Below are 13,362 nucleotides of genomic sequence, written 5' to 3' on the forward strand. Positions count from 1 at the left end.
GTGATCCAAACTGACATTGTGCAAAAGATACAACAGTTCTTAATTGATAACCAAGAATAGTGCAGTCCATAAAATAAGCCACCACTACTTATGAGGCAGGGATGAACATAAAAATGATGGTGTTGAAAAAAGGAAATTGTTATAACTGATTGTTCTAAGCAAACCCATCTGCTTAATTAAATTCATCGGTTGACCTGATTTGCAATAGTACTATATGTGGAAATAAAGGAGACAGCTCATATAGGTGGCCTTATTCAGGACAATATAAAAGAACGTTCTATTCAAAATTAATGTGTTTGTCAGCTTTTCCAGTGCTTGAAGTTCTGCCATTATTGTCAGTCTTTAGAGTTTTTCTTACCAGAAGAGGTAACTTTAACTAGCCAACAACATGGAAAGCTTTTTTGTTTTTTTTTAAAGGAAGTCCATTGTTACTTAGCAGGAAAGAGAATGTTTGAGAATAAGGTTATAGGTTATAGGAAAATGAGGAAAGATGAGGTCCTCTCAGCTCAGGACAAAATCCTCAGGTCAGCAATTGGGGATAGAGGCGGGAGGCCAATTCTGTTCACTAAGCCAGCAAAAAGCTGACCAGCTGATCACTTTCTGCCTATTATTCCTGCTACTAAATTTTCATCATTTCTCTCCATGATCACTACAAAACCTTTTGCATGCTTCTTTCCTCCAAGCAAATCTCTACATTTATTCCTGAACTATTCTTCTAAAATTAAGTCTGTCGATCACCTGTTTTAAAATCTTCAATGGAACCTTTTTACCCAGAAATTTATATTTTTTAAGCTAAGCTTTCCTCTTCCAGAAGCTTTATCCTCCCAGCCTCCTTCCCACTATCACCATGTATGTAAACACCTCATGTTCTTACAAAGTTCTTTTTCCATCTGGAATTTTCTTCTCTGTCTTCTCTGTTAGGTAGCCTTGAGGGCATTCCTCAGGGGTCAGGTTAAATGTAATGCTTTGTTGGACTCACCAGCCAGAATCAATTACTACTTGGGCAACTGCACAGGATCTAGTTCATACTGTATGACTATCTAGCTGAAAGAATGATGGTTGTCTGTTTCTTTGTTTCTATTAGATTGCGAGGGCAGTGACTGTGGTGCAGGGGCAATGTTACACTTGTAGGAAACCATTTTATTTCCCTTTGGGCACACAGAAAAACCATATTTCCCAATTACAAAATGTCTAGATGTGGCTTGAAGCAACCTATGACCAATGCTATGTAGGCAAAAATAACATAGGTTACTTCCGTCTCACTCCAAACATGTAGTCCATGATCTGCATCTTTTTTCTCTTGCCAGTTACTCAGATAGAAGTTGAAGACTCCAAAAAGAAAAACTACTGAATGGAAGGATCCTGGGTCTCTTGAGTCACCACCTGGAAGAAATACATCAAACTGAACATCAACACCAGATTTCTCATGAACAAGAAATAAACTTTACTTGTGTTAAGACTCTGGGATTTGGGGTGTTGTTACAGCAACGAAACCTCCACACTCCAACTAATACTGGGACTTGCTCTACTCTATGACAGCTTCTTTCTCATTTTGATTTCCAGCTGTCTACTCCTCCCAGTCTATCCAGAAAGTGGCCTCACTTTCCTCCCATTTAACCTGGACCTTTCAGTCAATTATTTAATGGTATTATTACCATCACCCTAGAATCTTTTTCAGATCTTTTACTTTATCAGTACAAGTTGCAGTTAGAATAGTAGAGCAGTATTGGTTGTTGATGTTCTTTCAGAGCATGTAATGCTTTGCAGAGTATATATTTTTGCACTCATTGTCCTCTTTTGATTTTGCCCTCTCATGGTTTCTATCTTACCTCAAAGTGTTTCCTGCCTGCTATCTCCACTCTTGAATCTGAACTGATACCACTGGGAAAAGCTAAAGAAATCTAGTCCTTGGCTCTAATACAAATTAAGAGGGTTTCTTCATTGCTACTGAACAAATTTCTTAGTAATCTCTTATACTCTGTTCAAGTTTTCATATTTTTTATTAAAATGTTTACTAAGACAACTTTTAGAGCAATTTTAGGTTCATAGCCACATTGAGATGAAAGTATAGAGATTCCTATATACCCCTTGCCCACATGTACATAGCCTCCCCCATCAACATCCCCCACCAGAGTGGTAGAATCACTACAATTGATAAACCTACATTGACATATCATAATCACTTAAAAGTCCATAGTTTATGTTAGGGTTTACTCTTCATGCTGTACATTCTATAGGTTTGAACAAATGTTCAATGACATGTGTCCTTCATTGTGATATCATAGAGTATTTTCACTTCCCTAAGCATCTTCTATGTTCTGCCTATTCATTGCTTTCCTCCCCCAACCCCTGGAAGCCATTAATTTTCTTACTGTTTTCATAGTTTTGCCTTTTTAAAATGTCACATAGTTGGAATCATACAGTGTGTGGCTTTTTCAGATTGGCTTATTTCACTCATCATAGCTTTTTATCCAAATTTTTCTACTCTCTTCAGAGCCTTTCCACTTCTTTCCAAGATTAATCCTTTCTCCATACACTTGATCCCTTCTTTTAATACTTTTTTCTCCTCATCTTTCAGACCATGTCTTATTTAGCTCTCATCCTGTCTCTTTGATCATCACTGCTCAAGCAGCCCGCATTCCAGATAACCAATATTTTTTGTAAAAAGTATGTTGTCAGAACAGCCTTGCTCTGAGAAACCACCTGGAGACCACTATGGGAGCAGGCAACAGGTTTATTGAGGGAACAAAGGGGGAAGTTGGGTGGAGGGAAGAGGCAACTCCCAGACTGACTTGAGGGCCTATGGGAGCAAGGAAATGGGGGAATGGGGAAACGGAGACTCCCAGTTCTCCTCATGGGCCCATAGGAATTTCCTGCCTGGACTTCTGCAGGCACGCTTTTTAAACTCATCAACTGTATATTTCAGTGAAGGTGAGTTTGTTGTATTAGCATATTCAGTAGATCATTTGCATCTCATTGCTTCCCTTCCAACCCCAACCAGTTTAGTTAACATATCCTGTTGGTCAAGGCTAAGCCCATTAATATATCCTGTGGGAGCTCCAGCCAGGGCCAGGTTGATTAGCATATCCTGTTGCAGTTCTGACCAAAGTCTAGGTATACATTCTAGTTGCCTCCATGTTCTGACATATATATTATTTTATTTTATTGTTGTTCAATTACAGCTGTCTCAATTTTTCCCCCATTGCTCTCCTCTGTCCTGCCTGCCCTGCTTTCACAGTCAATCCCCACGCTGTTGTGCATGTCCACGGGTCATTTATACTTATTCCTTGACTAGATCCTTCCCTTTCATTTCACGTTATACCCCTCCCCAACTCCCTTCTGGTCACTGTCCGTTTGCTTCTTATTTCCATGTCTCTGGTTCTATTTTGCTCATTTGTTTGTTTTGCTCATTAGATTCCACTTATAGGTGAGATCATATGGTATTTGTCTTTTGCTTCCTGGCTTATTTCACTTAGCATAATACTCTCCAGTTCCATCCATGCTGCCACAAAGGGTAGGAGCTCCTCCTTTCTTTCTGCTGCCTAGTATTCCATTGTGTGAATATACCACCGTTTTTTGATCCACTCATTTATTGATGGGCACTTAAGCTGTTTCCAGTACTTGGGTATTGTATATGACACTGCTATGAACATTGGGGTGCATAGGTTCTTTTGAATTGGTGTTTCAGGGTTTTCAGGCTATAATCCCAGCAGTGGGATCACTGGGTCAAAAAGCAGTTTCATTTTTAGTTTTTTGAGGAAATTCCATACTATTTTCCGCAGTGGCTGTGCCAGTCTATATTCCCATCAATAATGCACTGAAGTTTCCTTTCCTCTGCATCCTCACTAGCACCTTGTTGTTCAGACATACCAATATTCTTAATTCCTTCTTACAACTCCTATACTTCTCCATAATTTATCTTTTGCTGAAATGCCCATTTCCAACTCATACTAATCTTTCATGGAGAGGATCAGCTATCGTTTCCTTTATGAAGTCCTCTCTGATATCACCAAGCAGACATAGCATCACCCTCCTCTGTGCTTCCACAGCACCTCCAGTAACTCTGTATTGTATCTTATTGCATTATTACTAACTCTTTGCAGGCTTGTCTCTCCCCTAGACTGTCAGCCTTTCTGAGGGCAGGACCATGTCTGATGGTTTTCCTTACTTTCAGCACTAGAAACAATGCCTCACACAAGCATTTCTTTAAGTAAGGAAAGCAGGAAATTGAGTCCGCTCCTTGGAGAGATGGCTCAAGCATCCCAAGCATTAACAGCCTAGGACTCAGAGTAAATGGGGTTGAAAAGAAAGAACGGGGTCAATCCTTTCATGAAACAGTAAGCTTAGCTCTATTCCATAATAGCAACTATAAACTTAACCTGGCTGAGTGTTTTGTGTTCTTTTAGGTAATGGTCATTTAGATGAGGCCACAAGAGGGGACACAGACGAACAAAGTTTATTTACTCACAGGTCCTACAGAGACAGACTTACTACACAAAGTGAAAGGCCACATGGGAGGAGTGGAATGGGAGCCAGCTCACCAAGCAAGTGGGAAGCCAAGAGAAAGTAAGGACCCATGGACAAGTACTTTTTTATTGGAGCCAAGGCGGAATGCACAAGAAAAGATATAGGGGATTTCATTGGTGCACTTGGTTATTACTAGGCCACAGTCAGAAGAGGGTAGGAATAGGAACTTGTAGCAGAGCTGACATTTTCTCACTGGTGCACCTGATCACCTGAGTAGGATATTTATAGTCTGTTTATAGGAATGTTGAGCCATTAGGAAAGAAAAGGGAGAAAAAGTATGAAGTTGTAGATATGTACAGTATACTCAGTATGTTAGACATGTCCTCAGTGGCATCAGAAAACAAATCTATGACCAATAGGCAAAAATCACAGGCAGATAGATGGCCTCTCAAGATAACAAAGGTCTTTCTAACCACCAGTGATGTGCAAAATGGAAGAGGCTACCTTGGAAGGCAGTGAACCTCATTATTGGAGATATTTAAGCAGAGGGCAGATGGTCACGATGGTCACCTGTGAGAAAGTTGCTACATAGATTCATCTGGCCTATAGAATTCATAGTGTTGTGTGCCATATTAATCTATGTAATCAAGCCAAGGCCCAGCTTATATGGGGCAGACACACATAAGTTGAACACACAAAGGTCAGGCTATACTGATTCACTATAATCATATTTTTCAAAGTCTTTTCTTCATGTTTCTAACTTTGCAAGATGTTCTGGATATAAGAATATTTCTGAAGTCAAAATAGTTTGGGAACTACTTCATACAACATTACGCTATTGGTGATGCAAAGCCATGTGCAAAGAGACTGAGAATTCCTGAAATAAAAGGAGTTGCGTCCTTTGGCTTATCACAGCATTTCCCAAAAGTTTTGTTCACAAAAACTTTATTGTGTAATTTACCTGTGACTGTTTCATCAATATGTAAGATATACAGGAAGACTATTGGCATAATGCAAGATTCTACCCCCAAGGGGAAGAAAAAGGCATTTACCAAACACATGTGCCTTTTTTCATTTAATAATGATCCCGCCCTATAAGAAAAATGTTCATATTCTTTTTATATACAAGGAACCAGATGCAGCTAGTGGGAAGGTGACAGAATATTCCAAAATCAATGATCTTCCTATTTTTCAACTCAGCTGCCATTGAGCTGGGAGTCCAATATGGAAGAATTCAGCTAAGAGACTGTCAAGACTGCTCCAAGTTTAATGGTCAATGATTCTTAATTTCATTATCTGAGAATTGACAGTCTCCCACAGCATAAATGTCACTTGGATAATAACAAGTAGAGCCTATTAAATCCAGAAGTTTACTTTTTCACAGTAGCCACGAGAATGAGGATGCAGACAAAGATGATCATTATTCAATGGTAATATGAAAATCAATAACCCATTACCTCTGTCAGCTATATCACCAGATTGGGCCACCTTCTGAAGGAGAAGCTGATAAACTACCTCTTTGGTGTGAGTCAGAACCTAAACAAATAGGCTGGAAGTAAGTGAATTATATTTCACTCATAGACAGTGAGCCAGGCAGCAAATAATGATGAATTCTGGATCTTTTTACCATCAAAAATACCTTTTATTGTCCTCCCAAGAGCTCATACTTTGCTACCAAAGTATTAGTTAAGGAAAAATTAGGTTTTCCAATTTGTATTCATCAATAGCATGCAGAACTGCCAATCAGAACTTATAAACAACATTGTGTAGATAATATAACTGTGCTTATTTGATCTAACACCAGTCAAAAGCAAAGAAAATTGATATTTTAGATTATTTTTGCCTCTTCGTTACAGGTAAATGGCACAACTCCTCTGGAGCTATTTAAAATACAGAAAATAGTTTGAGATTATGGTGAGAATGGGTTGAAGAATATTTTAAACATTTTCTTTTAATTTTGCATAGTCTCATTGGTATAAACATCTTATGTTGCTTTTGAAATTGAAAGGATTAATAAAACAGGTAATAAGCAAAAAGGATAATAGCCTGAGAAACTTATTACGGCATTTGTGGTTTTGTAAGGGTCTAAAACATAGGTAGAAAACTAGGTATTTCTCTAAGGACCCTTCTGATTCAAAAATGCCAAAAAAAAAAAAAATACTATGGCTTTATGTTGTGTTTTCAGGAATAAATAATTGCCTTCCCTCCAGTATGATCTTCATTAGCGTAACAATTCTGCAATGCTCTTTAATACTCATGATAATGAGGCACCCTTAGGTTTTTGCATTAGGTTCATTCAGTGTCTTGCTGGGCAGGAAGAGTGGTAAAATACTTTTAAAAAGAAGAAAAAGCCTCCTCATTTCCACATCACAAATCATAGCCAGAAGCAAAAATGAGGAGGGTAAAATCCTTAAAAACTTTACATCCTGCTACCTAAGCATTTAAATAACCAGTTTTCTGAATATTGGCTACTAAACTTGTAAACAACTACAAGGGTCTTAATGTTTATTTTACAATATATTCCCTAATTCACTGCAAACAACCTATAAGTTGGCTTCTAATTGGGTATCTTTATTTATTTTCTTTGATTGGAGAAGGGGGTATTGGGGAAAAGGAAAACAGAGAAGAAACTAACTTTACCATTTTTCTTCTTCTAAGTTCTCTTTAACGTTCTGCATAACAAAAGAAAAAATATCTGAGAGTGGGTGTTTTTACACCAGCCCTCTGCTTGGAAAACTCTCACGTAAGATGCTACTCTTCACTGCTTCCTTTAATGATCATATTATTTTGATTTTATTAGTTTGAGTTCTTTTCTAACTTCCACTAATGGATGAGTTAACACATGACTCACACTTAGTTATTTATTTTGATGTTTGGGGATGCAGAGATGCTTTTAAAAAATTCCATTTATATAAGTGTTTGTACCATTTTGCATTGAAGGCCATATTTTATTACTGTAAGAGAAAGCTGCTATGCTGAGGAGACTAGTAATACTGGTAAATTGATAGCACTTTTGCCTTCCTAGGAGTCTAGAGGACATTAAGTGGAGGAGTTGTATCCTCTGCTTAAATTATTCCTAATTTAAGGTGCCTAAGGTAGTGCATTTTGGCATTTGGGTCATGGTTTGCTTTAGCAAGAGCAGTGTGATAGACTAAATGATTTCCTAAAGATAGAGGATTAAGAATAACTGAAAACCTATATCCATTAAGGACAATGGTAGGAAAGTTGGGAAGACATTTAAATTTGAACTTTTTAAAGCACATACTGTGTGCCAAAGTTGATGCTTGGGTGCTAGGAATAAACAGATAAATACCCACGCACAAAAACTCAGAATTTAGCATCATAGTATAGAATATAAAGAGTATGTCGTTCATATATAGGTAAATGTAACCTTAATGAAATGAGCTCCAGCTTTGCATAAAATGAAGTAAGCACACATCTCCCTGTCCCTCTCACTGAAAATAACTAGCGATACTAGACAGTGTGCAGTATCCATCTGAGGGCTCCGAAAACTAAATGCTAGCAGGCATTTGGGGAGTGGGAAGTACTACCAAGCCGACGGTGGTTTTATAAGCTCTAAACCCAAAAGTGCATGCCAGATGCAGACAGAAAGAGCTCTTAGTGAAATCCTCTCTTTCTGGTCTAAGGAGCAGAAAATTGGGCCCCTTAAGGACAGAGGGAGTATGTAAATTTCTTTTGGTATTGCTGCTGTTGCTTGTTTTGTTGTTTTCCACCTTCTGCTTCTCCAGCCCAAGGCAAATCCATAGTGGCCACAGTGGCATAAGAGCTGTGCCAATAGCAGAAATGATGGCAGTGCCAGTAGAGCAGATGCCTAAAATTCTAAGCCAAGAGCATGGGAAGAATTTTCATTGCTTTTCTTCCCCTGACTCAGTCCTCTCACCACTTGACCTGGGAGTGTTACAGAAACAGGGGTGTTCCAAAAAACCCCAGAGTTTGCAGCTGGGGGATGGGGAGAAGGAAGCAGCTTTTCAGAATGCCTCCACATGCCTGAGGCCGGTGGCTAGTGTCTTTTTTATGCAAAATGGCTTTAATGCATCCAAGGCCTCAGGTAGATGGGAGGAGTCTTGAACCAGGGGACGGTATGGAGAAAGCACACAGAGCCTATGTAAGGGTCTGTGAATGGTCAGAACGGTTTGCAACGCCCACTGCGTCAGATGACGCAGTCAGGGATATATAAGCAGCTGTGGACATTTTATCTCTCTCTTTCACGCTCACGCGCTCGGTCTGGGGCTCTCGCTCTCTCGCTCTCTTGTGTGCTCCCTCCACGTGGCTTGGTAAAGAGGCCTTCTCCATGTGACTCGGAGAAGGGGTCTCCAGGCTGCTTTAAGAGGCTCTTGCCATGCGGTTTTGAGGAGAGGAGATCCATGCGATTTGCAGGAAGAAGGCAGTTTACAAGGAGGCTGAGAATCCAGGCGGTCCTGCATTGAGAGCTGGAGGGCACCACAGCACAGAAAGGACCTCCCCAATCAGAATTGAGTGATTGGCAGCTGCTGGTAAAGCTGAACTGTGTTTGGAAAGTAGGGAAGCGGTTTCTCTAACTTTTCTAAAACTAGCCTGGTTTGGAAGTGGGGGAGGCAAGGATATGTGTTTGTGGGTATTTTAAAGAGCATAAGACTTAACAGAAATCTGCAAATAACTAAATCTATATAACTGTTAAATAAACAATTCTTTTTCTTTTCACCAAACTCTGGTATTGAGAGTTATAATTTTGGCGGCGGGCAATCGGGCCCCTAACTAAAGAGCCCGCGGGTTTGTTTTCAACTGGAGCAGCCCAGGGGTTCTGTAACAATTTGGCGACCCAGATGGGACGTTAATAATTGCCCGTGGCAGGTCGACCCCCTTGAGAGACACCCTCTGAGGACGCCGACCGCCTAAGCACGCCAGTGTGGTGAAAAGAAAATAGAACTGAGAAGGGATTAGAGAAGTAAGATTGTTTGCTAAAACTTATTTCTGAGCATTTCTGAAATAATGGCATCGTGGATACTAGATTTGTTTGTCCGATTAAGAGTACTCCTGGGAATAATAGAATTATGGATGTCTGAGTGGTATATATGCTTTCTGGTCCTTGGGGTTTTTCTGGTTTTAGCCATTGTCATGTATGTCTGGGTCAATAAAAGCAGTTCTTGGCAAGCCCCTGAGGGCAGTCCACTGAAGAGAATTTTGGAAAATCGGGATACGTACTGTCGTTATCCTATGACTAAGAAAATGTTAATTTATTACTGTAACACTGTTTGGCCTGAGTATGTTCTGGGTGGTAAGAAAAGGTGGCCTGTGAATGGTTCTCTGAATTACCTTATGATTAATCAATTAAAGAGGTACTGTCTGCAATCGGGAAATTGGGAAGATGTTTATTATCTAGATGCATCTGTAAAGTTGTATAATGAAGCCTTGGTGAAGGTAGAGGGCCAAATAATGGTGCAGAGGGAAGAAGAGGCCAAAAAGCCTTTTCCTGAAAGTCAAACGCCAGAGAAGGAGGAAAATGAAGAAGTAACCCTCTTTAACTCTCTAAATCCGGGAGACAAAGGAACTGTTTTGGCGCCAAACTGCGCCCAGGTAAAGGCGCCTCCCATGGCACCACCCCTTCCGCAGGTAGGGGTCGCTCCCGCGGCACAGCCCTCTCCCCAGGTGGGGGCGGTTCCCGCGGCAGCATCGGAGGCTCCTGGGGCGCAGCCCTCTCTGCAGGTGGGCATGGCTTCTGCAGTGCCCACCCATCTGCAGATTCAAGGGACTTCCCTCTCAGCACGCCTTTTGGTTATGGCCTCTGAAGTGACTACAAAGCCAATGACTCCACCTCTTCAGGAGGAGAAATGGGTCTCTCCTTCCAGAGCCCGCATGAAGGTTGTGATTTGGACACTAAGCCTCATAGGTATACTGCCATTTAGGGTAAGCCACGTGAGTGCTCCACCATGGTGGATAAGTCACGTGGGTTTGCCACCATCTTGTGGGTGGTACTTATGGGTGCCACCGTCTTCAAAGATGCTGCATGTAATGCTGCCGCCATCTTTGAAGTGGGCAAAATGGTGGGTTAGGTATGCTCTTAAGGTAATGTGCTTTGTTTGCAAAATGGTATATGTCTAAACATTCAAGTCATTGTTGCATGAGAGGTATTTGCAAGGTCTAAGCTTCAGAAAACTGCAGAATATCTACAAATCTAGGGAAATTTTAGCTGCTAAATACTGAGTTTGGGTAGAGTCCTTTACAGTGTGGAAAAGAATTGGAAATGGGTTATGGTTAAATCTGAATGGGTAAATATATGGAAAGTTTGTGAATGTTGTAGAAGGTCTGTGGAAAGTCATAAAAATGTATAGAAAGGTTGTGAAAGTTTTTTAAACCTGGGAAAAGGGAAACCTCAACTACTTGTGGTCTAATTGTATGGTTACTGTACCTCTGTATTGGCATGTAGCCATTGGTGACCTAGGAAAGGTCGTCTGGAATTCCCTGTGTTGGCATTTAGCCTTAGGACCTATGAAAGGTCATTTGGAATTCCCTGTGTTGGGATTGGCATTAGCCATTGGTGACCTAGGAAAGGTCGTCTGGAATTCCCTGGATTGGCATTTAGCCTTTGGGGACCTATGAAAGGTCATTTGGAATTCCCTGTGTTGGTTTGGCATTAGCCATTGGGGACCTAAGGAAGGTCTGGAATTCTCTGTATTGGTACTGGCCATATAATCTGAAAGGAAAATTGAGGTTTCCCAGAGAAAGTTAAAACTTCACATGTAGGAAAATGAACAAAAGAAAGTATAAGGCATGGAAATGCAATTTTAGGGAATATTAGAAGGACAAGGATTTTCCTTCACACTGTATATTTTTCTCTCTACCTGACCCCTCCAGAATTTGGCAATTTAAAGGAGTAAGTAATTACATTAGGTTTCTTTGCATAAAACTAAAAAGACCAGTTGTTAATAAAGGTATTGTTAACCAAGACTTTTGACTGGAATGACATGCCTGAAGGAGGCATGCTTGGGCTCTGGTTGTCACCAGAAAGCCCTGAGGAACTGGACTTGACTTTTGAAGCTAAGGAAAGCCCAGAAGGAAAAAGGCCTGACACCTTGGTTGGTTGTGCGGTTCATGGCAGTCTTTCCAGGGAAGGAACGAAGGTTGCTTTCCTGAAGGATGGCTAGAAAGAACCTAAGGCACAATGGAAAACCCAAAGGACTTGGGAAAGCAGGTGTTTGCAGGCAAGGCTGAATGGCAGGTGTGTGGCTCAGCTTCTGTGCCCTGATGGGCAGACTAAAGTCAACATGAAGTTTCCTTGTATAAGTTCCAGCAAAGTAGACTTAAGGATCATATGTGATCAATCACTGCTCTTGTTGTGTTTATGCAAATGAACAGGCTAAATTAAAAACTGGACTTAATGCAGTCCCTTTACTGACGAGGAGGGTGATCTTAAGGAGAAAAATTGTGACTCAAGGAAAATCACAATGCTCAGTGCAACTGTCTATAAAGTTTGTTTTTCATTTGAAAGTTAAACCAAGTCTGTGACATTATCAAGGATGCTTAATTTACAGGCAAGAAGAATGTCAGGCGCCTTGCAAGTGGATGTCTTAACAATAAGACAGTCTCTCAAGTTTGAAAACTGGTTTGTCAATTGTGTTGTGTGATTTAACATGCATGTTCTTTCTGTTTTCATAGGGCGTAAGCCTATGATCTCTACCTGAGTGATTATCTGTACATATAGGCCTCACTTAAGAAGCCCATCTGCATTGCCACCTCCTGAGACTCAATGGTTTGGCTGAACTAAGTGGTTGAATTGGTGAAGTATGGGGTGGTCTGTGGGCTTCACTTTAAAACTGGTTTCTTTTCTGTCCTAATGGCTTGGACAGAAAGGGCCCAGAGGTCTGAGAGGGGGGAAATCCAAAATTTATACCCCTCAGCCCAAGCTAAGTATAGTGGGCAAAAAGGGCTTTGGACAGGTGTGACATGCCCTGCACACCTTCCTCCAAAGAAGCCATTTCTTTTTCCTAATGTAGGACATTGAAAAATTAACTCCTGCCTTTTGTATATAGTGGTTGTAGGTTGAATTGTGTTTTTTTTTTTTTTTAACCCTGTTGCCAAATCTGTTGCCCTCAGAATACGACAAGGATGCCAGCTTGTCCAGCAGTGCCAGCCCTTGGAAACTGAGCATGCTGCTACCCAGGAACAGCCAACTGACCTGGACTCTGCAAGATCCTTCCCCATGTGGGAAGGGCACCCTCCCCTACATCCCCACTCTTATTAGGGATTTCTAGACCCAAGGGTAGGTAGGACAACGACCACGTCCAGCAGGAAGCAGTTAGAGGAGCATGAGACCTTCGCCCATTGTCCTTTATAAGATTATAAAGGGTCTAAGTCTGAGAGGGGGGAAACTGTTACAGAAACAGGGGTGTTCCAAAAAACCCCAGAGTTTGCAGCTGGGGGATGGGGAGAAGGAAGCAGCTTTTCAGAATGCCTCCACATGCCTGAGGCCGGTGGCTAGTGTCTTTTTTATGCAAAATGGCTTTAATGCATCCAAGGCCTCAGGTAGATGGGAGGAGTCTTGAACCAGGGGACGGTATGGAGAAAGCACACAGAGCCTACGTAAGGGTCTGTGAATGGTCAGAACGGTTTGCAACGCCCACTGCGTCAGATGACGCAGTCAGGGATATATAAGCAGCTGTGGACATTTTATCTCTCTCTTTCACGCTCACGCGCTCGGTCTGGGGCTCTCGCTCTCTCGCTCTCTTGTGTGCTCCCTCCACGTGGCTTGGTAAAGAGGCCTTCTCCATGTGACTCGGAGAAGGGGTCTCCAGGCTGCTTTAAGAGGCTCTTGCCATGCGGTTTTGAGGAGAGGAGATCCATGCGATTTGCAGGAAGAAGGCAGTTTACAAGGAGGCTGAGAATCCAGGCGGTCCTGCA

At 41.3% G+C, this 13,362-nt stretch overlaps 1 long non-coding RNA gene across 1 annotated transcript in view; it reads right to left on the reverse strand.

Moving 5' to 3' along the window:
• Nucleotides 1-1,119: 1,119 nt before the first annotated feature.
• LOC150021058 (uncharacterized) overlaps nucleotides 1,120-13,362 on the reverse strand; it is a 38,005-nt gene continuing 25,762 nt past the window's right edge. Inside the window, exon 4 of the long non-coding RNA XR_016511791.1 lies at nucleotides 1,120-1,383. This is a non-coding gene — a long non-coding RNA (uncharacterized LOC150021058). The remainder of the gene's footprint in view (nucleotides 1,384-13,362) is intronic.

Source organism: Furipterus horrens, unplaced genomic scaffold (assembly GCF_987537825.1).
Source record: "Furipterus horrens unplaced genomic scaffold, mFurHor1.1.pri manual_scaffold_1, whole genome shotgun sequence".
NCBI classification, from domain to species: Eukaryota; Metazoa; Chordata; class Mammalia; order Chiroptera; family Furipteridae; genus Furipterus; species Furipterus horrens.